This window comes from Terrapene carolina, unplaced genomic scaffold (genome assembly GCF_002925995.2).
Source record: "Terrapene carolina triunguis isolate 2854851 unplaced genomic scaffold, T_m_triunguis-2.0 Scaffold33723, whole genome shotgun sequence".
Classification (NCBI taxonomy): domain Eukaryota; kingdom Metazoa; phylum Chordata; order Testudines; family Emydidae; genus Terrapene; species Terrapene triunguis.
In genome coordinates this window covers 2135395-2156731 of record NW_020698074.1, presented here as the reverse complement: position 1 = coordinate 2156731, position 21337 = coordinate 2135395, and the positions used below count along the sequence as shown (strand labels likewise).

General features: G+C 42.7%; 1 protein-coding gene across 1 annotated transcript in view; it reads right to left on the bottom strand.

The window, feature by feature from the left end:
* Window positions 1–21337, bottom strand: part of LOC112109101 (SH3 and cysteine-rich domain-containing protein) — a 108748-nt gene that overhangs the window by 54612 nt on the left and 32799 nt on the right. The window lies entirely within an intron of this gene.

Sequence of the window (21337 nt, the reverse complement as noted above, 5' to 3'; positions counted from 1 at the left end):
GCACCATCTAACTTGTGCACTGAATGAGATGGGGGTATGTGTGCCTCATTACCTACTTATGCAATTAAAGGCTGGATCCTAATGCATATGCACAAGGAGCCTGACTAAAGCAATACGTAGGATTTGAAACTTTGCATGGTGTCATGGTAAGAAGGGAAGGTTTGAAATGAGCTCCACTTGGAGTTTTTGGGTTGTTCATACCTGAAACTCAAAGCCAAATTTGGGGATAGGGCCCATGAGCACCAAAGCTGAAGGAAAGAGCTCTGTAAGCTGAAACCACCACTTTTCACGCAGTTCTACAAACAAGATTCTTCCCCGCCTCTGATGTGCATGGTTCACTAAAAGAGCAGACTCACACCACAATACGCTAGCATTAATCAATAGCATGCCACTAAGTGGCTGTTCATGACTAGTTCATTCTCAGTTATTGATTATTTGTATTATAACAGCACATAAAAGCCGCTATTAAGACTGGAGCCCTATTATGTTGGACACTGCTCCTGGGGATGTTTCTGAGGGATGGAATTAACATAAATACATAATATTTGAAGACACAAAAACAAAAGGGCCATATCCTGTCAACTTACATCCAGTGCAACCCCATTACATCAAACCTGGGCTGTAATTCAGGACCTAATGTGACCTCTCTCTCCTGAAGGTGTCATTTCCATTCTCCTATCAACAAGAAAGGAGACTGTTGCATGCACCTAAGCTGATTGCAGCCTCGACATTAGGTTTATTGTCATTCCCATGCAAAGGATTATGCTACTCACCAGTTGGATTTTTTCCCCTCCTTTTGCTAAAAACACCCAACCCACATACTTTCCGTCAAACTTGAACTTCTGCTGTGGGAAGCTGATGAAAGCAACATATGCTCCCCCCCCCATTCCCCAAGCACATTTGGAATTGTTGCAGGAGAGCTGCCTGTGAGCTGGAATTGGAGAGTTGAAGTTGACAGGGCCAATAATTTGTCAGCAAGAGATTTCCAATGTCACCTTGAAGCACAAAGAAAAGTCCATCAGATGACCTCATTGGCCTCTCCTCATTCCTCAACCTCTCAGCCCCTCTTTGCTTGCATTGTTTACTTTTTGCTTAGTTTTAAAAATAATATTCATTATTTCTAAAATTTCTCTGTGACCACTTCCTGTTTCTGCTGCTGTCCACCAGTGGATAAACTCCCTCCCGCATCAGTGCTTCAGCTGTAGAACTGGATGGCTCCAGGACTGGTATTTGGTAGATGGCATTGCCAAGCCCAAAAGTTCAAAAATCCTGAGTCAGACCCTTTCCCCCAAAATCACGAAATGGACTCAAAAATCACAGGCCACTTCCCTCAGATCCCACTGAGGAATACACTAAGGGCAGGTCTTCACTACAGGGGGGGGTCGATTTAAGATACGCAAATTCAGCTACGCGAATAGCGTAGCTGAATTCAAAGTATCAGAGCCGACTTACCCCGTGAGGACGGCGGCAAAATCGACCTCCGCGGCTCCCCGTCGATGGCGCTTACTCCCACCTCCGCTGGTGGAGTAAGAGCGTCGATTCGGGGATCAATTGTCGCGTCCTGACGAGACGCGATAATTCGATCCCCGAGAGATCGATTTCTACCCGCCGATTCAGGCGGGTAGTGTAGACCTAGCCTGAGAAACTGCACCATCTACTCAGGACACTCCCTACACTAACTCAGGAACAAATCAACATACCCTTAGAGCCCCAACCGGGGTTATTCTATCTACTACCCAAGATCCACAAACCCGGAAATCCTGGACACCCCATCATCTTGGGCATTGGCACCCTCACTGAAGGACTGTCTGGATATGTGCACTCCCTACTCAGACCCTACGCCACCAGCACACCCAGCTATCTCTGTGACACCACTGATTTCCTGAGAAAACTACAATGCATTGGTGACCTTCCAGAAAACACCATCCTAGCCACCATGGATGTAGAGGCTCTCTACACAAACATCCCACACACAGATGGAATACAAGCTGTCAGGAACAGTATACCTGATGATGCCACAGCGCAACTGGTTGCTGATGAAAGTTAATAAAGCATCTAACTTGCTGTACCCGTACAAAAAGTGAAAACTCTGTTTTTCTCCGACACTGAGCTCTGTGACTTTATCCTCACACACAACTATTTCAAATTTGATGACAATATATACCTCCAGACCAGTGGCACCTCTATGGGCACCCGCATGGCCCCACAATATGCCAACATTTTTATGGCTGACCTGGAACAACGCTTCCTCAGCTCTCATGCCCCTTCTCTACCTATGCTACATTGATGACATCTTCATCATCTGGACCCATGGGAAGGAGACTCTGGAAAAATTTCACCATGATTTCAACAGCTTCCACCCCACCATCAACCTCAGCCTGGACCAATCTACACGGGAGGTCCACTTCCTAGACACCACGGTGCAAATAAGTGATGGTCACGTTAACACCACCCTATACCGAAAACCCACCGACCGCTATGCCTACCTTCATGCCTCCAGCTTCCGTCCCGGACACACCACACGATCCATTGTTTACAGCCAAGCACTGAGATACAACCGTATCTGCTCCAACCCCTCAGACAGAGACCAACATCTACAAAATCTTCACCAAGCATTCTCAAAACTATGATACCCGCATGAGGAAATAAGGAAACAGATCAACAGAGCCAGACGTGTACCCAGAAGCCTCCTACTGCAAGACAAGCCCAAGAAAGAAACCAACAGAACTCCACTGGCCATCACATACAGTCCCCAGCTAAAACCTCTCCAACGCATCAGCAGGTGGGTATTCACCCATGAAAGCTCATGCTCCTATACGTCTGTTAGTCTATAAGGTGCCACAGGACTCTTTGCTGCTTTTTCAAAAATCACGGTATGTTTCAAATAGATACATGTGGGTTTTGGTCTGTCATTTGGTTTTTGCAGACCTCCAATGTGCCTGATGGTGCAGAGCCTCCAGCTTCTTCCCAAACCCAAACACTTTAATTTATTAATTCTGTGTCTACCCCATCCCCACATCTGCCCCTCTCTCCCTCCAGACCAGCACCTAGACACATCCAGCCACTTATATTAATTCTGCTCCCCTCAGCTGCACAGCTGTTCCCTTGCCCACAGCACACCTCTGCTCCTCCCACAGGCTGCGGAGTAGGGTTCTCTTCTCACCCTTCCCAGGCCTTGGGGAGAGCTTCAGGGGGTTTTCACCCCCTCCCCCACTTCCTCTCAGGCCTGGTGTTGCAGCAAGGGAAAGGTGTGGGGGAGGAGCAGGAAGCAAACTGACTCTTTTCACAGGAGCAAAGAAGGGACCGGAAGAGCTGTTACACTTTAAGTTTCCTCTCCCCAATTCCCCTCCCTAACCCCCCACATTTTTTTGGCTGCTGAGTTGAGGGTGGAAAGGAGATCTCTGCATTCCTACTTTAGTGCCTCTGATTGATGGTTCCTTCCCAGGGCTGACAATCATGTGCAGGAGCGGCGCCAGGGTTTTGCCGCCCTAGGCTGCAGCGCTCCTCCTCTGAGCATTCGGCGGCAGGGGTCCTTCCGCTCCGCGTCTTCGGGGCACTTCGGCAGCGGGTCCCGGAGCAAGTGAAGGACCCGCCGCTGAATTTCCGCTGAAAACCCGGAGCGGAGGGACCCCCGCCGCCAAATTTCCGCCGAGGGCAGCAAAATGCTGCCCCCCAAATCCTGCCACCCTAGGCAACTGCCTAGGGTCGCCTAATGGAAGCGCTGACCCTGATCATGTGACAGATGGAACTTCTTGCTCCATCCCAGACTGGCTACAGCAAGGGCTAGAATTGCCCTAATTGCCCACTGGGCAACTCCCTCCCCCCACAGCTGGTGTAAATAGGCATAATCCTATTGAAACCATTTGCACCAGCTGAAGGTCAAACTCAAAGCCTTTCCCATCTAAGTCGAGAGTTCCAGTAGTCCTGCTTAAGTTAGTTGCAAATGAAAGTTGTGATGTGATGGCCACAGGGTGGCCTATGTAAAACAAATGGCTCCTGGTCAGATATCCACATCACATAAAATCATGAGCAACCCCAGGGGCATCCTCAGCAGAGGGGGCCAGGACTGAATGGGCTGATGAAATATCGTCTACCAAGCAGAGATAGTCCCTCGATGTTGGGAGCAAGCTACATTGGTGGGCGGGTGAAGGGCCAACTTGTATTGCTCCTCCCTGTGCTGTAGATAAATAGTCTGGCATAGTTCATAAGGATCAATTTCTCTTTTCTTTGTTAAGAAAAGAAATAGCACGTCACAAACAGCCCTCTCTATCAAAGGTTCTGCTACTGCCTGAACTCAGTGGAACAGGGGTTCCAGATGTGAGGGGCAGATATGTAGGATGGAGGATTTAAAAACCTCTACATATAATTTAAAAACTGACAGAGTAATGAAAAGAGGCAAAGAATTTATTTATAGTGATCTGCCTTAAAAAAGTGACAGTATTGGTCTGACTTTGATGTGTTGTGAAGTTTACACCTTTACTTTTTTGTTTTTTTGTTTTTTACACATTTCTGTTGGTTGTTAAGGATAGAGAACTTCAGCATAGCCTTGAAATCACTCTTTTCAATGAATCGTGAAATACAGTGTCAAACTGTGTACAAACCTCCCTGAGCATAATATATTAGCAACTTATCAATCAGCAGAAGATAGGATGTTAACGTTTTAGGGCAGGAAATTCATTTCTGCTTGAGTCACCTTTAGTTCCCATGCATCCAGAGCTGCTTAAGAATTTCAGATAGCTTTTTTTAACATGTAGAAATAGACTGGGGGAAAAAAAGAGTTCTTTTGTATGCAGGCAGGCTGGAAAACAGAGCATAAAATTAGAAGTGACTTCCCAGTGACAGCTTTCTTTAGAAATATTGTGTTAGGACAAAATTAATGATCAGGCAAGTTTTTCTTCAGGGATTGGTCCAAAAAAAACCCCTTCACCATTAAAAGTGTCACACAAGTTTATTTTTCTCTCTCGAACATGCATTGGTGAAAACACACTTGTTCCATCTGTAATTCAGCTCCGTAATGTCTACAGCAGTAACACCATTACTCAGTTATTAGGTCATGAATCGATCCTTGAAATAGGGCTTAAGTGGCACACTGGCCTTCTGTACGGGGCGAATTTCACTCTAGACCTTTTAATGTTATGAAGATGATGAGCTGATTGCCTCACCGTGAACACATAAAGCCAGAGTTCTCCCAGCATTCACTTATCAAATATTCAGCAGCTTTGCTAACTACTTCTGTCCTTGAAAGGAACTATCCACCACCGCATTTCTTAAAATATCACCTCTTGTTGATGATTATCTAAATGTTGGTTACGATGCAAGAGCAACATGATAAATAAATTAACAGCCAAATGTATTATTAAAGCCAAAACACAAATGGAATAAATCATCTCTAATTTACTGTATTTTAAACAAACTGGCACTGATGTCTCAATAGCAACTCCTCCTCCTCTGCAAAACAATGATTGCCAGCGTCAGGTGAGCTCTTTGCAAGCCATATGCAACAGAACTTTGTAGAGGGTTGTTTTATCTGAAAGGCAGATAAAAATTGCCTAAAGAAGCACAGTACTAATATTCAGATTTATCACCGCTGCTGGAACTTGCTAAACAGCAAGAAGCAATAGGTCTGAGACAATATTTTTAACACGGAAAAGTGGTTCAGATAAAATAAGCAACACAAACATATCTTTAAAAACACTACAGGATACTACAGTAGAATCCAGATTTAGGCCAACATTTTTAAGTTGGGTTTCGCTCAACGAACACAACCTAAGTTTGTGGCCTGATTTTCAGAGTCTGAGCACCTGGATTGCTCATGAAAATCAGGCAACATTGGATGCCTAACTATGGATTTCAGTGTCTTTACTTCAGTCACAACCATACATACTACAGCAGATGTTAAATAATTAAATGTTTAAAAAAATCTTCCTATAGAAGATTTCCCGTGGAGGGTAAATGGCAGAAAAGGGGAGAGGTACTTCTGGAAAGCACTCAGATACTCTGGCGATGAGGATGGTATAAGAACCTGACCAGAATAGAATGAAGAACAGGAGAAGCAGCAACCTGGACCAGTGGCTGAAGTAAGGACCAGTAAAGGCCAAGGGTTTGGGCTTAGTTTGGGCAGATAAACTTGCCAGAAAGTCCAATCAAATGAGATTTACAGTTCAATTCCTAGATCAAAAAGAGATTTTTGATTCGGGAAGCCAGATTTTCCGATAATAGCCTCTATTTGTGTAGGCACAAGTTATTTGCACCTGTCTTTTCAAACCTGCAAAAACGTACACCTGGTTTAAAAAAAAAATGGCTCCTGAGTATTTTATGAGATAAGCTTCTCAAAAGTTCAGATGCTTATCTGTACTAAACCTGCAATCTTCTGAGGTCTACAACCCATGACTAGGAACCTGGAAGGTGAGAAAATACTATCAGACCAAAGCATTGGCTGCAAAATGTAGAGCAGTGCATTCGCTATACTGAGAAGGGGGAAAGGAACCCCACGCTGGGAAATAGAAGAACAATCTGTTCTGAGTACATCACAGCTAGGGGATTTTTCATCCCCTCTGTTCTGCTAATAACTGTTTAACGTTTTTGTTGCTTGTGGCACTCCATTACCAATGAATCTGAAGTGAAAGAGAATGCTGTGTGCCAAAGGATTAAGACAATTTGACTTAAAAAAAAACCCTTGATATGTAAACAGCTGATTGCCCTCTGCGCGTCTGCTGTTCCAAACTTCTTAAAGCTTTGGCTGTTTCCTCTTGTGGCACGAACACTAATTTGTCATACCAACTTCTCTGTTGTGTACCTGGACTTTGTCAATGCAGACAGAGCAGCAGAGCTGATTCTGGAGCCGGCCAAATGAAAAGACAGATATCTGACTTACTTTTGCAACCCCTCCCTCCCTCCATCTTCCCCCCATGTCACAGAAGCTGCCCAGGAGGCAGCAGCAGAGGATAACTACACACACGCGCCTAATACTTAGTCTGCTCTCAGAATCTGGCTACAGGCAATTTTCTAATCTGAAGCCAAATTCTGCTCTTGGAGGCACATTCAGCTCTAACTGACCTGAGCTGAAGCCACAGGTGTGTGCGGGTGGGCATAATTTGGCCCTGAGTGAGGATAACCCCAAGTATCATATTTAGTAGAGCTGTACAGGAACCATTTCACAGGAAATTCAGCGATTTCAAGTTTTAAAAAAAAATTGGTTTTGAGTCAGCTGAAGCATTTCATTTTGATTTTGATTTTTTTTTAGGGCTGTCAAGCAATTAAAAAATTAATCGCGATTAAACGCATTGTTAAACAATAATAGGATACCATTTATTTAAATAGTTTTGGATGTTTTCTACATTTTCAAATATATTGATTTCACTTACAATACAGAATACAGAGTATACATGGCTCACTGTATATTTATTTTAGATTACAAATATTTGCACTGTAAAAAACAAAAGAAATAGCATTTTTCAATTCACCTAATACAAGTACAGTAGTGCACTCTCTTTATCATAAAAATTGAACTTACAAATGTAGAATTATGTACCAAAAAACCCTGCATTCAAAAATAAAACTATGTAAAACTTTAGCGCAGACAAGTCCACTCACTCCTACTTCCTGTTCAGCCAATTGGTCAGACAAACAAGTTTGTTTACTTTTGCAGGAGATAATGCTGCCCACTTCTTGTTCACAATGGCACCTGAAAGTGAGAACAGGTGTTTGCATGGCATTGTTGTAACTGGCGTCACAAGATATTTATGTGCCAGACTCACTAAAGATTCATATGTCCCTTCATGCTTCAATCACCATTCGAGAGGACATGTGTCCATGCTGATAATGGGTTCTACTCGATAACCATCCAAAGCAGTGCGGACCGACGCTTGTTCATTTTCATCATCTGAGTCAATCAGATGCCACCAGCAGAAGGTTGATTTTCTTTTTTGGTGGTTCGGGTTCTCTAATTTCTGCATCAGAGTGTTGCTCTTTTAAGACTTCTGAAAACATGCTCTACACCTCGTCCCTCTCAGATTTTGGAAGGCACTTCAGATTCTTAAATCTTGGGTCGAGTGCTGTATCTATCACATTGGTACCTTCTTTGTATTTTGTCAAATCTACAGTGAAGGTGTTCTTGAAACGAGCAACATGTGCTGGGTCACCATCTGAGACTACTATAACATGAAATATATGGCAGCAAGCAGGTAAAACAGAGTAGGAGACATTAAACTCCTTGGGGGAGAATTGTATCACAAATTTAGTTAATGCATTATTTTTTTAACGAGCATCATCAGCATGGAAGCATGTCCTCTTGAATGGTGGCCGAAGCATGAAGGCGCATACGAATGTTTAGTGCATCTGGCAATGCTGGCGACAAAAGTGCCATGCAAACGCCTGTTCTCACTGTGAAGTGTCATTGTAAACAAGAAGTGGGCAGCATTATCTCCCATAAATGTAAACAAACATGTTTGTCTTAGCGATTGGCTGAACAAGAAATAGGACTGAGTGGACTTGTAGACTCTAAAGTTTTACATTGTTTTGTTTTTGAGTGCAGTTATGTAACAAAAAAAATCTATTCTATTAACAGTGCAATTAAAACTGCGATTAATCACAATTAATTTTTAATCATGATTAATTTTTTTAGTTAATCACGTGAGTTAATTGTGATTAATCGACAAGCCCTAAAAGCCCTACTTTTTTATAATATGAAATACATTTTGAAGCAAAAAGTCATTTTGAAATGAAAAATCATTTGAAATGGAGTAGTCATTATCTAGATGCTTCATTTCAATTTTTTTTTTCCAGAATAAAATTTTGTTGAAATAGATACTTCCCACAGAAAGTTTTGGTTTTGATGAAATAGTATTTTTCATTGGAAAATTTCTGACCAGCTCTCATATTAAGAAATAGGTAAACTCTGCCATCAGTTACAACCTTTGAATAGAATTTGTTCCTGGATCTATGGTTTACTCAACACAGCAGTGATAGCTTAAAAACAACTCTACACAGTAGCTGCAAAGGACATAATTTTTTTACAAAGAAGAAAGCCTCTCATTTGCTGGAAAGATCTCTTTCACATGATCAATACAGGACTTCACTCCATCTCTTCAATGTACATGAAAGGCACTTTTCTTCCTTTGGGTCAATCTTTGGAGCAAGATAATTTGACTGGTAAATAAAAATTTCATTATATTTCATAGGCTTTGGTCATTAGTTCAGCCAGATGAATAAGGCCTTGTAGATATTTGGGAATAGCCTTCATTCAGTGTTCAGTAGCTGCCCTGCTGCAAACTCCAGATGTAGATTTCAAGAGCCATGATTTGCATTGATTGAGTTTACCCTGGATTGAAGCTGGAGTAAGTTGAACCAGTGCAAATTTTGGCTTTCCTTCTCTACACTTGGGCTTTGCACGAGAGCAAATATACCAGTTTCTGGTCTGATAGGTAAATCCCAAGCCTAGACAAGGCCTAAGTGTACTAGAGACAGGGAAGGAAATTGGGAGAGTTATAATCTAGTGGTTTGTATTTAGGATCCAGTGGAGCCGATCAGGTGAGCTAGTCCCCAACAGCATAACTTCAAATGTAAGGGGACTTGTGTGTATGTTTCAGAAAGGGACTTGTTGAGGGGCTGGCTTTTGGAAATCAGCAAAGGATTTTATCTGAACCAATCAGAACCTTACAAAAATTCAGGTTTGGTTTGTAGAAAGGGGTGAAGTTTGGCCTGTATCCACCCCTAATGATAACAAATGCTATATCACAAACAAGCTCCCACGCAGAATGGGAACAGGGCTCTCCCTCCTTAGGTACGACAGAGCTCAAGACTGGTTGTTTCAAAAGAACCTAAGGGAGTTAGGTACCCAAATCCCACTCAAATTCAGTTAATCCCCGTAGGCTCCTTCTAAATTCCCAGTCCTAGACAATAAATGGATTTGGTGCTTACTCTCCCAAAGGTGCCCCTAGCTGCAATGGTGTTTCAAAGGGAGTTAACCAAAAGGGCCTGCAGGAGCAGGAAGGATCTCGCTGTTGGATGCAAAGCACTCCTAAATAGTGTAGTCTTCTTGGAGCCAGACAACAAATGTTTTTCACAGGATGACTCAAATCTGCTGCACCTGCAGAGGCAGCCTTCCTGTGCCCTCTTTTCTGGTGCCCTTTCAGATGTGTTACCCTCAGTGGTTGCCAGTATCACCTACGGCTACAGCTAGAGCAGAACAGGGTAAATATGAACTTTCATGCTGAACAAACCAGAAGATGACTGCTGACCACTGCCAGTAACTTTAAGACATCCCATAGCACGCAGCACCTCAGTATTCACCCGTAAGCATGTATATAGCTTGCACCCCATACTGCTGCTAACAATACCCTCTCTCTTCCCAGCAAGCTCCAGGGAACTATTCTGTGTGCATGCTTAAAGAGGAATGCAAGGTGTTCTCCTTTCTGCAAATACCTGATGATTCTTAAAAGATCTAGGGCAGCACAGGATCTATTTTGAGCTTTCCATGTGTCATTGTCCTTGGTGTGTGTGTGAGACACATTAGTGCTAGTGAAAGGTGCTGCATCAAGAGCCCTAGATACGGAAGTTTGCTGCATTCTACACTGGCCAATGAATATGCCTCAACCCTGGCCTGGAACTAAGGACCAGCTGGCATCTTCACATACATTCAGTCCATAACCTCGCTACTGAGTTTATCAACAAGGGAGCCAGTTATATCTATTATGGAAACACTGGTCATGGCTTTAAAGTTGAGTCTTGCACACTGCTTCATAGATGCTACTGGAGGAAGATGATGTCCAGGCCCTTTTTCTCCCTGATCCCTCACATTAATGGGCCTGGTCAGAGCTCCACTACTCCAGTGCATACTCTGTGGTGTGAAACAGGGATTAAATGGGAGTGCAAGCGGGTCCTTTTAAAAAGAGAGAAGGGTGTGTTCCACCACATGTCCCCACCCAGTCCCCTCAAGCCATCCTTCACTGTGCTAGCTGTCTGGCTTTGGCATCCACTACACAGCTGCCACCGCTCTGCTCCAGCACAGTTTCACATAAAGAGGTCAGGATCGCGGTCGAGAGTGGTTCCTAATAAATTATTTACTTGATGAATTTTGCTTTTCTTTTCATGAATTGGCTGCAAACAGATTGGTTAACTCCTTATTCAAAATTATTTGATAATATTTTCCGCAAATAATTCCTGGCAAATAATTAACTTGAGTCCAAAATCAATTTTTTGTGTTGCTTACACTGGAAAGATAAGTCACCTGCTTTGTTACCTTCTCTTGACCAAATGAGCATAACTCTACCAAAGGCACTTCAAAGAGGATCTCAGTGAAACCTGAAGCTTTACCTGAGTTCTCTCAGATAAAATTCATTTACAGGGACTTAAATTTATATGGTTCCTTTTACAATAATTGGTCTCAATGAAATGTCATAGCACAAAATGTCATGAGACAGAACTGTGGTTAGAGCTGAGATAAGAAACATACGGTACTTCTACAGTGTAATTAGACACCCACAGTTGGCCCATGCCAGCTGACTTGGGCTTGAGGGGCTCAGGCTAAGGGGCTGTTTAATTGCAGTGTAGATGTTTGGGCTTGGACTGCAGCCCAGGCTCCGGGGCCCTCCCACCTCACAGGGTCCCAAAGTCCAGGCTTCAGCCTGAGCCTGAACGTCTACACTACAATTGAACAGCCCCTTAGCCCAAGCCCATGAGCTTGAGTCAGTTGACACAGGCCAGCCATGGTTTTTTAATTGCAATGTAGACATACCCCTAGAGTATGCTTTTCAGGTAGTGACCAAATATTTTGTTTCCAAGTTACCTCATGCAGATAACAAGGGAAACTCCCAACCATAGACAAGCTGTAATCAGAGTCGCTGTTAGCAGGAAAAAAGATTTATAATCTAGTCGTAAGCATCAACTATCTGGTGTGTCCTCGTGTCAGGCTGGGGTGTCAGCAGGTGTATAATATCCTCTGCACCCACACATATAAAATAGACTTGTGTCAAAGAAGACAAAGACTTCATCGTTTGTTTATACTGGGGCACCTCAACTTCATCCAACGTAGGATCCAGAAACACAATGGTCACAAAATGGAGCTGTTGGCATCCACTTCCATTTGTAATATGAAAGTATGGCCAAGAGTAGCAATGGGTCACATCACGCAGTGCTGCATGTTGGCTACTAGGATCATCACATCTCTAAGCCATGCTGCTGTCTTAACGATAACGATAGCCACAAGCTACGCTGTAGCTTCCTGTGTGGGGCGCTTTTGCCATCCTTGCTATATGCAGCATTTTACTTTCTTGAAAAAGCAGCTCCATTAATTGACTTACTTGATGGTTCCTGCAGTCCTTAAGGTGAAACTCCCATTGACTTGGCCCTTCATCACACTTACCAAGCAAGCAGCAACCGCAGTCATCTATATAATTGCAATATTTAGATGGCCTAAAAAGACAGGTCTAGAGGTAGAAAAATAAACTGCTTCCTAAAAAGGTCAGTTAGAAGAAAGTCACGCTTGACAGCAGCATTAGCCTCAGGAAAGTACTTTTTGAAAATGGTTTCCCCCCCCCAACCCGGTCCGGTGGTGCATTTGAAGTCTAGGTTCTCCCCACAGTCTTCTGTTGTATTGGTCGATGCAGCAATGTCACTGCTGAGCAATCATGGGGCCGTCAAAAACACATTTAGAGAGAATTGTTTCAGCGGTAGTGGTGTTTTCACAAGTAGTCTGGGTTCGAAGTGCCTTGACAACGTACTTTTGAAAGTTTTGCCCACGTTCCTGTCTGCTAGGCAACAAACTTTACCCAGCTGCTTGAAAGTGACCAACTGGAGATTAAACACATTAATTTTCTAAAATTTACAGTCAGTTAAAAATAATAAAGTAACAAATGTGAACTATGCTTGATGCCTTGCAAGGACAAATTAGAATTTGAAGTGGGCTTCCAAGCTCTTTTCTAGGCAATTTAAAGATAAAATTCTAACCTCATCTCAGAGGAGCAAGTCCTCCCAAAGGATAAACAGACCCAATATTTGCTTTTCAATATTCACTTTAAAGTATGCTTAGATCCCTACTACCAAAGAGAAATATTAATTTCACACAGAGGTGCTGTACATTCCTCTGTTTCTTTACAGACTTATGGCTGGATATCACTGGGCACTCTTACAACCAACAGGAGAGGTAGCTACAGGGCTGGAATCAATTTCTGTTCTTTCATGGCTATATTACAAAAGGCCCAGCTGATTGCCTATGGACTACTGCAGTATAACTAGTGCCACATTTAACTGTGTTACATTATCAGTGGTAGGGGTTAGTACTTATCGATAGCCAATTTTAACAAAAAAAATCAAAGCCTGTTACAATATTAATTTCAAGCTAACAGGTATTTTTAAGTTAAGGTTTTATACCAAGTTCTGCTGCTGCCTTTTACGAATGCTTTATGTCTGTTTCCCACTAACTCTTCACAGAAGAGACTAGATGAAGCTAAAGTAAACATTAGGCTGGGATTTTTAAGAGTGCCTCAAGGAAAAAAGTGCCAAACTCCCATCAGAGTCAGTCAGAGTGAGCACCTAATTCTCTCAGGTGCTTTTGAAAATACACCTAAAGGGATAAGGGAATTACTCTGTCCTCTTGCAATAATAATATATGGGATACCCTTTGAATAGAAGAATATGGCTCAGTCCTCTAAGCCCTTACTCACACAAGTAGATCCATTGGGCCTATCATGCCCCCTATACCCACACAGAGCAGAACCATCACATGTAGACCTCCCCCATTCTGTATAGAAACGGGTTTATCAACATCTGTGGCAATATTCCTCCCACTCCCCCTAAAACAGAGTCTCTGCCAGGGGATAGTGTGGAGACTGGGAAGAAGGCCATGTCTACACTTACAAGCTTACAGCAGCACAGCTCCCATCGAAGTAATAAAACCAGCTCAATGAGTGGTGGATGCTACATTGGGATGCTCTTCCAATGACATAGCTCTGTGCACGCAAGCACTTATGCTGGCAAAACTTGTGTCACTCAGGGGGAGTGTTTTTTCCATACCCCTGAGCAACAAAAGTTTTGCTGATATAAGTGCTAGTGTAAACATGGCTGAGGAGAGACTGGGAGTGAGCACAGAAGGAGGGCAACGCACATGATTTTTCTTCTGATCCTGAAAGATCTAGTGAAAAAGTTAATACAGTCACAAGCGGTATTATTCTTTGCACTGAGTCTCACAGGAGCCTTAGGAACTATCACAGCCAAGAAGTGGCCCTGGAAAGGAGCCAGCTGGGACTTCTGGCTGGGCCCAAACCTCATGTGATGGCACAGAGCCTCTCTGTGGATGGCCTGGTCTCATTCGGATTCTCGTGGACCTGCCAGGTTTCAGTGCTTTTCCTGTAAACTTTCCCCACAAAGATCTTCTCCACTAGAATCCACTCCTGCAGGTTCCATCCTCCTCAAAAGGGAACAATCTTGGTCATTGGCTTTAGGGGACGATCGTGTCAATGAAGACTACTCAGGCACGTAAACAGTTTGCCCCATCGGGCCTTCAATTAGGAAGCTTAAATTCAGCAGTGATACTCAGTACTTTATCCTAATTCTGAGGCACGAACCCTAGTGCACGTGAATCCTGTGATGGATTTTTCCATGGGCACACTTTTGGTTACAAAGTACTTCAGTTTCAGAAAAAGCAGTGAAAGGTACTACAGATCATGCATATAGCTTAGGAGTTTCTCATCAGCGATAGATCCTTTAGGTCAATTACAGAAAAAAAACCCTAAACAGCTGAACAGATACTATATGTAGCAAAACCCCCCCTGCCCTACTAAAAAAACAAACCCACGTGATTTCACCTGAAGGCTTCATATCAAAGCCTTGGCAACAGAGGCCACATTCAGCTTTGGTGTCAATGGCCACAGTTCCATTAACCTCAGTGCAATTGAGTTATACCTGCTTACACTGCATCTGAGTTTGGCTTGTCAGTGTGCTCTGTTTTATCGTTGGAGGGATAAACAGGATTACTAATGCATGAATTTTGTATTGCACTTTATTAAAACTTTGTGATTTTTTTCTGTCTCTCCTCTTCCAGCCCCCTCCAGTTTTCTTCTTTTTTAAAAACTTTTCCACAGGAAAAATAAAATAAAGTGTGTTTTTTCCAGATTGGAGAAAGTTATGATAACTCTGCAAGGAGAGCATATTGCAGTAATCTCTCTCTCAGGTGACAAAGGTGAATATCAGAATGGTAAAATTCTACATAAGATTAGGATTGTTGCAGTCACAGGACCATCCATGAATGGATATGTCACAGATGATCAGCATCTAGACAGACAGATCATTTGCCTTGTCCACTTCCCATTTTTGCAAGTTCTGAATTCACTATCTATTACATGGGCTGCTGATCCCAGAATACCCATTAAATCCTCACACTGGCTTTATGTAGGCCAGGGTGAATTGACATCTATCCAGAAGGTATTATTGCTTTAATTTATATTCAATGATTTAATGAAAGTTAGTTATTCATGGATTTATAGCAGTTGTAATATACATATCACCATAAGGTGGGTGGACGTTATGGGTCAGAGTTAAGGTGGGCAGTGAAAGTCAACTGCTGTGTTTTCAATTAAAGAAAATAACTAACTGTTATAAGGTTGTTTTAAATGAATGACTATTTACTGACTGGGAACACTGAAAATACATTTCTAAACAGATTTATTTTCATGTCAGATATTTTAAAAACCAAGTTGGGTTAATTTGTTGATTTGCCACTTATATTTGCCTTAGACAGGATGTATTAACTACATGCAGTCTGCGTGGAATGTGTGGAAAATAAGATTTTTTTGCCATCTGAGTCATTACGGGAAATGAACCGTAAATGAGTAAAATGTTTAGAAGAGGGCCACAGATGGAGCAGGGTTTTTTAAATACACGATGTTTTCTTCTAAGTGTGAAGTACTGACACAATGTTTTCTGCTAAGCGCAAAGTACTATAGTGATGAGTGATGACACACCATAGACTGGGAGAAAAGAGAGAACACGTGGTTTTGATCACCCTATCTTTTTTAAGATTCTTTTTTCTGACGTGGCATTACATTTACAGTTCCTGTCTTTGCTGGTGTGTAGATATTAAATGCTGACAGACTTTTTCCTTCACCTCATACTGAACTGAGTTATCACATTCTGCCTAAAACAAGTGAAATCTTAGAAAAGAAAACAAAAAACGGGAAGAAGCATCTGAAGTTGGGTGTAGAACAGGTCCTTGGTAATAGTGACTATAATATAATTAAATTTAACATCCCTGTGGCAGGGAAAACACCACAGCAGCCCAACACTCTAGCATTTAATTTCAGAAATGGGAACTAAACAAAAAGGAGGAGATTAGTTAAACAGAAATTAAAAGGTACAGTGACTAGAGTGAAATCCCTGCAAGCTGCATGGACACTTTTTAAAGACACCATAATAGAATCTCAACTTAAATATATACCCCAAATTAAAAAAACATAGTAAGAGAATCAAAAAAGTGCCACGGTGGCTAAACAACAAAGTCAAAGAAGCAGTGAGAGGCAAAAAGGCATCCTTTAAAAAGTGGAAGTTAAATCCTAGTGAGGAAAATAGAAAGTAGCATAAACTCTGGCAAATGAAATGTAAAAACATAATTAGGAAGGTCAAAAAAGAATTTGAAGAACAGCTAGCCAAAGACTCAAAAAGTAAAAGCAATTTTTTTTTAAAGTACATCAGAAGCAGGAAGCCCGCTAAACAACCAGCGGGGCCACTGGACGAACCAGATGCTAGAGGAGCACTCAAGGACAATAAGGCCATTGCGGAGAAACGAAATGAATTCTTTGCATCGGTCTTCATGGCTGAGGATGTGAGAGAGATTCCCAAACCTGAGCCATTCTTTTTAGGTGACAAATCTGAGGAAGACAGGATACTGGGCTAGATGGACCTTTGGTCTGACCCAATATGGCCGTTCTTATGTTCTTAACGTGGCCTGAAGTTCATCTTTTTCGGTGTTTGTCCCATGTCCCGACAGATCTCTGGTCGGGACACAATTTGTCCCGATATTTTGCTCTGCCGGCAGCACTTGACTTTTTTTTTTTTTTTTTTTTTTTTCTGCCGGCCGCACTTTTTTTTTTTTTTTTTTCTTTTTTCTTTTGCTCCCCCTGGTGTCCCGATATTTTGTTCCTCTCATCCGGTCACCCTATTAAACACTCACGACTGGCCAGTGTCAGCTGACTTGGGCTCGGGCTACAGTGCTATAAAATGGCAGTGTAGACATTTGTGCGCAGGCTGGAGCCTGGGCTCTGGGAGCCCATGAAGGGGGAAAGTCCCAGAGTGCAGGCTTCAGCCTGAGCCCAAACATCTACACTGCAACTTCATTGCTCTGCAGCCTAAGATCAGCAAGCCCAAGTCACCTGACATGGGTCAGCTGGGGGTGTTTTATTGCAGTGTAGACATACCCAAAGAACTACTGCAAGAAACTGCCCTAAGATGGGAGCTCCCTTTATCCTTTAGTGCTCCCCTGAATGTGGAAGGCTCTCCTTTGTTTGGTCTGACAGGCAAGAACTGCCTCTGTGACAAATGCTCATTTTGCCACTCTAGCACAAGGGAATTGCACCCAAAAAACTGAGAGCAACACTTGGCCTCCCATCTTTAAGCCCAAGCTTAAAGCATATTATTGTTCCATGTCCTGGTCATTTCCACAGGAATTTTACCTTGTGAGTGCTTTTGAATGGGTTGTAATGCATTTTGGGATACACTATATGAAAAGCACTAAAGTAGCTTTTCATTGTACCCATCCTATTCTGTATATCGAAACCAGTTATATGTATTTGACCTTTATCTCCTGACTCTACATCTGTAAAAGGAACAAACTGAGACAATAAGGGAGCCCACACTGAAAGGCAGAATTAGGCTCATTGTACTTGATGACAAAGAGGGATCTGATACGCACATTTTCTGTAGGATGATGATGTTTCATGTTCCATCACTTTAATTTTGCCTTCAGTGAAAAGAGCAGCATAGAGAGCCTGCTGTCTGCGTTGTAAGTTTCTTGTTAGCTCTTAAGCTACGGTAAGATTTTGACACACTGGCAGGATAGAAGAGCATGCTGTGCAGAACTCATCATTCAGCACCATACCCAACTGTGCTGTTCAGTTCACAGATCAGCGCTCCATTTAAAGTGAGCCTGGAATCCTTCCGGATGACAAAAAAATCAAACCATCTGAAGCCAAGCGGAGATTTTCCTGGACTCTTTCTCTCAGTGACCTTTACAAGTCTTCAAAACATATTTCAGCCTTTCCCTTCACTCCAATCAATAAAGAATTTTGAGCCATACACTCATTACCCTTAAATATCACAGCTGATGGAAAATATGAATGGAAAGAATGAAAGGTGTTATGTTACTACATTGAAAATTCAGAATCACAACTGAACAGGGCAGAAGTGGGTTGGCACAAGCTTTTTCGTTTGGAAGCAGGAAATATGATGAGATTTCCCCCCAAAGTGCCTGTTTTGTTTCAACAGCCCTATGGCCCATAGTTACACAGCTTATCTGGAGTAATTGAGCTATATCAAATATTAATATTCAGTTTCCACAGGCAGTCCATAATACAATGCTATAACAGACATGGCTATGGGAAGAAGAGATGGAGAGGACTGCTGTAATAGAAGCAGTTCCATACGTCACTTTACAGGGTGTCTAGACTGTAGAGTACCATGTGGTAAAATAAAACTCGAAACACCTTTTCCTTGCACCTTCAAGTGGAAGATGCACCAACAGCTGCATAGCAGAGGTCTGAGCAATTCACCTGACTCATCCAGGCAGCCAGAGAAAGTAGGTCACATTAGCTTCAACTGAGCAGGGATAAAAGGTTTCTTTCTGTAGCAAAAGGGCTAAAGTGAGGGGTGGGAAGCCCTTCAAGGGGAAGCCCTGGGGAGATCCAGCTCAGGATGCAGGTAGGGCCAAACTGATGTTTTGTAGTATGCCCTGCTTCAGGCCTCGCCTGTTTAAACTGTGTCATGGAGGAAGCTGAAAAAAGGCAAAGGGTGTATAAGAACTGGACTTCCAGGAGCTGTGCTTGCTGCAGGGAGTTGGCCCCACCTACCTACAAAAGAGCAATAATATTTTGGAATTGTATTGGTTTGCAGTCTTACTAATCTACATCATTCACAGCATTAGTGAGAGACAGTTAAAAATGTGAAGAGTGGGAAGCAAAGTTGTTCTGAGCTTATATTCTCAGCTGTATACATTTTTGAAACTAATACTTGAGAACAAATCCACATTGGCCTGTTTGGTTTAAATAACCTGTTGTCCTCAATCAGACCCACGCCAGCCATACTTCTTTTGCTCTAGGCCTCTAGTATTCCATGGTGTTAATACTCTCTCATATCCTCCTGGCCTCTGATCTCAAACAGGAAACTATTCTCCTCCTCTCAAGATTTTTTAAGGCTATAAACCTTATATATAATAGTACTTGATGACCTGTCCCCAGATAGGGCTTAGTCCTGTGTGCCCAAGATCAGCAAGTAGCACTGTCTTCAACTCCCATGTTATATTTAAACTTTATTTAAAATACATTTTAATTTCAAAGGCTTCCTTTTTAGCATAGGTGTGACCCCAGAACCTCTTCTGCAAGGAGGTATAGAAGGCTTACTGGGACCTCCTAATTCTAGTACGTGCATTCTAGTTCACCAAAAAAATGTCATGTGAGGTCTCAGATGAAAGCCGGTGTCCCACTGCTCACCAATATCATCACAAAATACATGTATGGATGTTGTGCAAGGAGTTATGCAAATACACTGAAAATCTGTTGAGTCTGTATCAAGGCACTGGTCACCAGCGAAGGTGAAAAACAGGGTCTGTCAGTCCAGAGATGTTTATCCATCTGTTTACACATAAATTGGTTACTGTCTCATTCAAATTGGGTCTCCTATCACCAGGCTGAACTGAATGCAAATGAAGAATTGTAAGAATTTCAGAAAGAAACTAACAGTAAGAAAAAGACAGCTGCTGGAGAGAACCATATCTTGAGATGCACATCAAAGGTTTGCTTCAGTATATTTGGGGGAGCAGGAAGACAAAGGAGATGCCTGGGCATCCCTCACCAAGGAAGTAAATGGACAGCAAATTTCTTTCTGAAAATGAGGTCACAACCAGGCTTGGTTGAAAATGCTGGAGTAGACTTTGGGTGAGATAAACTTCTTTAGAGAGAAGGTTAATCTGTTATTTCACTGCAGTCTCTAGAAAGCATGTCATGATTTTGTTTTGTATGTAGCCATTTGTTTCCAATATTCTTACTCTCCATCACTGGAATCTCTGTTCTTTGATAATAAACTTATTCTTATTTTCACCATAAATACATCTCAGTGCTGTGGTGTTAAGCAAAATAAATGGCCTGAGTTGAATCTTACAAACTGGTGTGCGCTGTTCCTTTGGGAACAGCAGGCCTAGGTAATTCAGTGGGTGTTCATTGGAGAAAGGGCTAGACACTGCAGGTAATGCTCTGAGGACTTGGGAGGTGGTGTGTACCTATCGCTACCTGTACAAAGAGAGCAAGCCCTACAGAGGCCTGGAAGGCAGTGCTTGTGCTGCCAGAGGCTCGTGGTTTCAAGAAGCTGACCCACAGCAAGCACAGACAAGACTCCTTCATGCTAAGGGCAGGTAGTGGTGAGGTGCCTCACAACACTGAGTACCCTTAGAGAGCGTCACAATAGGAATATCACTAAATACAGCTGAAGTCCAGGGCAATGTCTTCTGTTGGCCCACCATCCATTTAAAAATTCTGCAGGAGGGCCCCAGGCCCTAGAAACACTGGAAAAGCTAAGACAGGACACCACCAACGCCGCAAACTGAAAAAACGAGCATACTAGCATCTTCAGATAAGGGAGCCAGAGAACCTCACAACAGACAAGGGGCCACATCCTCATCAGCTCCCCAGAACTCCATGGAGTTACACTAGTTTGCACTGGTCCAATGTACAGCTCAGAAAACAAACATATTTTCTCACATCACACCTGGCATTTTGAAATCTGCCACCATACTGAAGAATATGCGCTGCTGCAGGTTTCTGTCTAATACTTGAGCCAAGGAAGCGTGTCACTTTTTCTACATGAAAGTATTCACTGCCCCACTCTAATTTTTCCTGAGGAATAACATGGGCCCGGTTCTCCTCTCACTTACTCACTTTTACAGTGATATAACTCCATTGATTTCAGTGGAATTGCTCCTGCTTTACATCATTGTATGTGGGAGGATAATCATCTCAGGTGAAGTGAATCATTTGCAACACTGAGTGTGCCGGCCAACATTCTCGAGTAACAGCCTCCCTGTTGGCCTATTGATGGCTGGCATGGACCCCCACCCCCCATGACATGTAGAGGATGCAGCCTC